At 40.7% G+C, this 6,858-nt stretch overlaps 1 pseudogene; it reads right to left on the bottom strand.

Moving 5' to 3' along the window:
- Positions 1 to 4,392: 4,392 nt before the first annotated feature.
- Positions 4,393 to 5,841, bottom strand: LOC132229572 (BTB/POZ domain-containing protein 6-like; annotated as a pseudogene).
- Between the last annotated feature and the right edge of the window lie 1,017 nt (positions 5,842 to 6,858).

Below are 6,858 nucleotides of genomic sequence, written 5' to 3'. Positions count from 1 at the left end.
ATTTACCACAGTAGGATATTTGATTTTTTAGTGTGTTTCCTGCCCCCCCTGCATCTATTGAGATGATACTATGTGTTTGTCCTTTATTCTATCAATATGGTATATGACCTCAACTGATTATTAGATATTAAACTGACCTTGTTTTCCTGAGAAACATCCTATTTGATCATAGTGTATATTCCATTTTATATATTGTTGGATGTGGTTTCCTTGTATTTGTTGAGAATATTTATATTTATACTAGTGGCCTTGTGCACGAAATTAGTGCACTGGGTTCCTCAGCCCAGCCTGCGCCCGCCACTGCCACTATGCTCACCAACCTTGAGACTGGCTTCTGGCTGAGCAGTGCTCCCCCTGTGGGAGCACACTGACCGCCAGGGGGCAGCTGCTGCATTGAGCATCTGCCCCCTGGTGGTCAGTGCACATCATAGCCACAGGTCATTTTGCTGTTTGGTCGATTTGCATATTAGTCTTTTATTATATAGGATTTATATTCATATTCATATTCATATTGGTCTGCAGTGTTCTTTCTTGTTAAATCCTTGTCTGGTTTTTGTATCAGGGCAATAATACTGGCCCTATAGAATGAGTTGGGAAGTTTCCTCTCCTTTTCTACACTTTGAAATAATTTGTGAAGAACTTACATTTATTGTTCTTTAAATGCTTAGAATATCTCACCATTGAAACCATCTGGGCCTGAGCTTTTCTTAATGGAAAGTTTTAAAAATTACTAATTCTATCTCTCTACTTATTATACGTCTAACCAGATCTTCTATTTTTTAGAAGTCTGATTCAGTAGTTTTGTCATTCTAAGAACTTGTTCATTTCATCTAAGTCATCCAATTTGTTGTGATACAGTTCAGTGTTACCTTATTCTCTTTTTTATTTCCTAAGGGTCAGTAGTGATGTTCCCTCTTTCATTCATGTATTAAATAATTTGAGTCATCTCTCTTTTTTTCCTTTGTCACTCTAGCTAAAGGTTTTTCAGTTTTATTTATCTTTTCAAAGAACCAATTTTGGGTTATATTAACTTTCTCTCTTATTTTTCTATTCTCTATTCCATGAATTTCTATACTAATAATTATATTTGCTTTCCTTTTATTCTTACCTTTCCCTATCTTTTTCCTACTTGTGTTGCTTCTGCCTAGTATCAGTTCTCTATGAAACTCTTAAATTTAAGTCTACAGATTCAATCTGCCCCCACATTTGACCCTCCCCTCCATCCTTACTGGACCTTTTTGATTTTGTTTGCTTCCTTCATTGCATCTGTATGTTTTGTCACAGGGTGAGAAGAAGATGTTGACCTATACAGCCATATTTATATTAAAACTTGATATTTTTAATCCATACCCCCTGTCACCAGCTCTCAAGACAATGAGCAGGTAACGTCTCCTCTTACCCTTGAAAAATGAGGGATTGTTTCTACCAGAAGCAAGATTATAAAGTAGATTTCAATTATCTTTGATATGCTTTTCTCATCAACCACTACATCTGGGAACCTTTTCTCTAAACTTACTTTAATTTCCTATTGTCATTAATGCCTTCTTAATGCCTAAGGTCTTTAACTATAAGGTGTTGTTACCGTTCCAGAAAAGGGCTAAATATAACCTCCCTACAGCAAATCCCAGTACTATCAAAAGCAATTTAATGAAGAAAGATAACCTTTTCAACAAATGTATAGGCAACTAAATAAATCTTGACCTAAATTTCAGATCTTACAAAAACTTAACAAAAAAATATATTAAAAACTTAAATGTAAAAAATAACTTGAAAAAATAGAAAAAAATCAGCCTTGTTAATACCACTAAAACTGACATCAATCCAGATAAAAATGTATAAATAAACTGGCATATTCATACCACGCAATACTATAAACTACTGCTGCAAGCAATAACTTGGATGAATCTCCAGAGAATTATGCTGAGTGAAAAAAGCTAATCCATAATAGTTACATACTATGTAATTCTATTTATATAACATTCTTGAAATGACAAATTATAGAAATGGATAGCATAGTATTTGTCAGGGTTAGGGAGGGAATACTCATGAAAGGAAAGTGATAATGGCTGTTAAATGGGCAACATGAGGGATCCTTGTGGTAATAAAAAAAAGGTCTGAATATCTTGAAAGTGTCAATATCAATATCCTGGTTGTGATATTGTTTTGTAATTTTGCAAGATGTCACCATTGGGAGAAACTGGAAAATGTACATGAGCTCTCTCTATATTATCTGATAAAACTGCAGATGAACCTAAAATTATCTCCAAAAAAGTTTAATGAAAAAAGCAAAGCAATATGAAAACAAAATGAACAAAATTTAAGTGACCAGTGGGGGAAAAAACATATAATAAACTAGAATCTCAGAAAGAGAAAAGAGAGAATTAGAAAAAGAAAAAAAAAACTTTGAAAGAAAATAACTAATTTTCCAAATTTGAAGAAAATTAAACCCACATACTCTAGCGTCTCAATTAACCCAAGCAGAATAAAAACAGAGAAAACTGAACCATGATACTTCATGAACAAATGGATGAAAACCAGTAATAAAGAGAAAATCTTAATAGAATCCAAAGGACAAAGAAAAGCTCATTAGATAAAGGAGAAGAAAAGATAAAAATGACTGCCTGTGTCTTGTTGAAATTTATTTTAAGTTCAATAGTAAACCAATGAAGATTTTAAGTGGATAAATGATAGGGTTAAAAGTAAAATTTCCAGATCTCCTGAATTTTGGTGTAATAATCTATTTATTGAAGATTATAAATCACTAGTAGCCCGGTGCACAAAAATTTGTGCACTGGGGGGCGGGGGGGCCTCAGTTATTAAACATTTATTGGCACAGCACTGACCACATTGGTGGTGGTCTTGTCAGAATGTATTATATTATGCAGATGAAAATCTATTTAAACAGATTTGATTTGGATATTTTCAAAGATGGAAGAATTTTCCCTGTCAACTATTTTAGTTGATTCATATCTTCACTAATTGTCATCATTGCAAAGTTTTCAGTCCCCATATGGATTGCTGGATATAATAGGTCATGCGCTGTCCCTATCCTTTGTAGCCTTTGTTACCTTAAGAACTCTAGTTTTCCATTTATATGTTTAAGTACCAACATTACTGGGTTAAAAATGTAAGCTTTTAACACTGCTCTCTCTGTTCCATATCCTTCCGATGAAAAGTGGAGTTGAGTTGCAGCACAGGAGAGAAATTCAGAAGGGGAATATTGAAGTAATGACTGCAGTAGGAGAAGGGGGAACCTGTTTCCCTGGTCACAGGTGCTGGCGCCCTGGACCACAGGGCTGGCAGCTTCTCTGGGTGGCTGCAGCCTGGGACCTTGGGCAGGTGGCTTGTCAATCTCCTGGGCTGCAGCCAGCCACAGGCACTGGCACCTGGACCAAAGGTGGGTGGCTTCTTCTTCTGGCAGCTTCTTCTTCTTCTGTGCTTCCAGGGAGGGCAGTCAGTAATGTGTATATGTGTGTGCATGCAAACATAGGTGTGTACACATGTGTATGTGGAAATCTGCTGGGCAAGTCAAAACCATAGAAGAGTTGCCCCCATGTCTTGAATCTTCCAGAGATACCCCCCACTCTTTTATTCTATCACTACTGGAGGGTCAGTATTTGGAGCCAGCCAGCCAGTGACTCTCTCAGTGTCTATTTCTGACTTCTTCTTTCCCTGTCTTCCAACCCCTAATCATATTTCCACCTGGATGCATCATCTTTACTCCCAATATGCTGTAGAGAGAAGGAGTCAGGATGCTGTCTTCCCATGAATAGTACTCAGTAAAAAACGAATTGCATTTTAGTTGGGCAATGCCCCTACCCACCCTTCAAATCCCTTCCACCATGTATTTCTGTTTCCCTTTTTGTTTGTTGGATTGTTCTGCTGCTCCTTCTCCTCACCCCACCACCCTTGGATCTTAATGTAAAATTCTTTTACCATGTCAAGAAAATATTAAAAATACAGGTACTTTGAAAAAAAATACAGGTGCTTCTCCGAACATCAGCTGCAGCCGCGGGCCTCTTCCCTGGCCGGTGTTCGGAGAAGTACCTGTATTTTTTTTTTCAAAGTACCTGTATTTTTAATAATTTCTTGACCTTTTTTAAAATGACTTTTCCCAGGTTTTAGATTTGGAGGGAAGGTCTTAAGCTTAGAACAACTCAGAACAAAATCTAGGAGAGTGGGAGGGACAGCCAAGCCCACAAAGCAGGTGGTGTGGGCACCTCTGGTGGGGTCCGGGCTGCCCTCCACCCCCAAATCCGCCATCCACCTGAGTGTTCACCCCAATGTGCAGGAGATGTGATGAGGCCCAGCCCGCTGTATTCAGAACCGGGCTCTGGCCACGTATAAACATCTCATTTATACCTCTGGCTACAGCCAGCTGCACACAAAAGGTTAGGAGTCCTGAAGCTTGTCCTGGTGAAGAGAAAGGGTGCGGCCCTCTGTCCCCTCAGAGCCTGCATGCCCATGGCCTCTGGCATAGAAGATGAGCTCGGGGATCTGCCCTCCCTGCACCCCGGTGGCGTTGGTGCTGTTGAAGGAGCACTGGAACTGGAAGATCACCTTCCCGCACTGCATCTCCGTCAGGCCCTCCTGCCCGAAGTAGCTGAGTTCACTGCTGTCCAGCATGGTGCTGGCCGTGTAGAAGGTGTCCTGCTCCACCTGCACCAGGTGCTCGAACCAGACCGGGAAGGTGCTGCTGGAGCCATCGGACACGAACCTGGTCAGGTTCTGGGCGAGGACCACCCCCAGGCACTTGAGCTCGATCTTCACACTGTGCTCGGCTTTCCTGGAGCTGGACCTGTACAGACCCAGCCCCGCCACAAACACCCTCCTGTCCACCGCAAACTGGATGCTGTCTGTCGCAGCACCCCTGGTAGTGCCACTGGTTGCTGCGGTAGGCCGAGGACTGGAAGCAGTGGCACCAGGCCTCGCCTCTTGGTCACCGGGAAGTCGAGTGGGGGCTTGTTGGCCACTGTGTACCACAGGAAGATGTTGTGGGTCTCCTCCAGCGTCAGGATGTCCGACTGGGCAGCACCATTGGCAAACTCCTCCAAAGTCATGGTCGGAATGCGGACCAGGTAGAGGGCTGGCCCCAGGACGTGCCTCTTGTTGCACAGGATGGCGGGCAGGCCCTGCCACTTGCACTTGGCCTCGGCCCAGTTGAGCACGGCCTCAAAGACCACCGCCTCCTTGGTGTTGAGGGCCTTCTGGGTGACGACGACCTCCAGGGTCTGCCAATTGATCTCGCAGAAGCCCTCGGACCACAGGGCCATCTCCGCCTGCACGTCAATGACCTCCCAGCAGCGCTGGGTCAGCTTGGTCTCCTCAAACAGCCGGCTCTGTGACAGCAGGACACAGGCATTCTTGGCTTCCAGGCTCGTCTCCAGGAAGTGCATGCAGGCTTTCCCCAGCGGCCACCTCTTCCCTACTCTGCCCGGCTTCTCCAATCACCGATCACCGGCGGGTGTGGGGGAGAGGGCAGGGAAGAGGAGGCCGCCGGCAGCCGCCTCTTCCCTGCCTCCCAGCTCTTGCCTGCCGCCTGGGTTTCTGATCACCATCAGCGACAGGCAGCTTCTTCCATCCTTCCCATTTTGCATACCAGCATTGCACCTACATATGCAAATTAACTGCCATCTTTGTTGGCGGTTAATTTGCATATCACCGTGATTAGCCAATGGGAAACATACCAAAGGTACGGTCAATTACCATGTTTGTCTATTATTAGATAGGATATGTGTATTTTATTAAGAAAATGCTTCATTTCATAACAGTCACCCTGAAGGCACGTGGGACAAAATCTTTCACCGACTTTGCAATCTTAAATCCCTCAGTATCTTGCATGCTTATACACACTTAAGATGTTTCAAATTAAAAAGAAATTGTTGTTTCTTTTTCACTTCCTATGGAACTTGGAGAATATAAATAAGAAGGTAATTTGTATGGGAAAACTGGCATATTTCACTAAATATGTTAGTTTAACAGCAGTTTAAAATAATATATAGCAATTTATCATGGACAGCTCAAATTCTGGAAATTATTTAAAAAATGATTATTAGTCACAATTTTGGAAAATGTTTGAGCAAAATATATATTTTATGTATTTTCAATATGACTTCAAATCTTATTTGGGTTTTTAAAAACTATGAGATAAAAATAAGATTTAACAATTCAAAGGTTGGTTCTAATTATAATATTTATCTCAAATGAATTTTTCCATATATTCTACTATCAGGAGACGTATTGCAAAAGTACAGCTAGAGAGGCAGTTTTGAGTTATTTATAAAATTAAACATGTATCTACCTTGCAAACTATATGGGCCAATTTAAACTTCTCAATTTTTATGGAAAGTACACTTTTAGAATTTGTGCAAATGTACACTAAAGCAGCTAAACATTATTTTATTATAACCAGTTACACAAATTTCAAATAGCCCAGAATTTTTCTGGGAACCAGAATTCTGGCAGTTAAAGACAGGGTTAAGATGTCATGGGGAGAAATCACTTTCTCAGAAATATAGTATATTGGTAACCTCTATGCACATCCCTATAGGCCCAAGAGCATTTGTTAAAGGCACTTACTAGTTAGAGTCCCTGATCTCATCTCTCTTTAGATTCTAACTTCTTGACTTTCAAACATGATTCAGAGCCAATGATTCTACTCCTAAGGTTTGTTTAACAAAGTACCCATGTGGCTAAACAATGCACATCTTTATACATGAAAATACAATGACATTTTATCAGGAAACGTGTTCTGGCCCAAGAAATATTTTGCCGAGAAAAATTACTTGAACATGTGGTAATAAAAATATACACTCTAAAATTCTGATAGGTTCTGTAATCGTTGATATTGAAATATAA

This window comes from Myotis daubentonii, chromosome 3, assembly GCF_963259705.1.
Source record: "Myotis daubentonii chromosome 3, mMyoDau2.1, whole genome shotgun sequence".
NCBI lineage: Eukaryota > Metazoa > Chordata > Mammalia > Chiroptera > Vespertilionidae > Myotis > Myotis daubentonii.
Note: the sequence above shows the minus strand (reverse complement) of the source record. Positions and strands in the feature narration are given on the sequence as shown.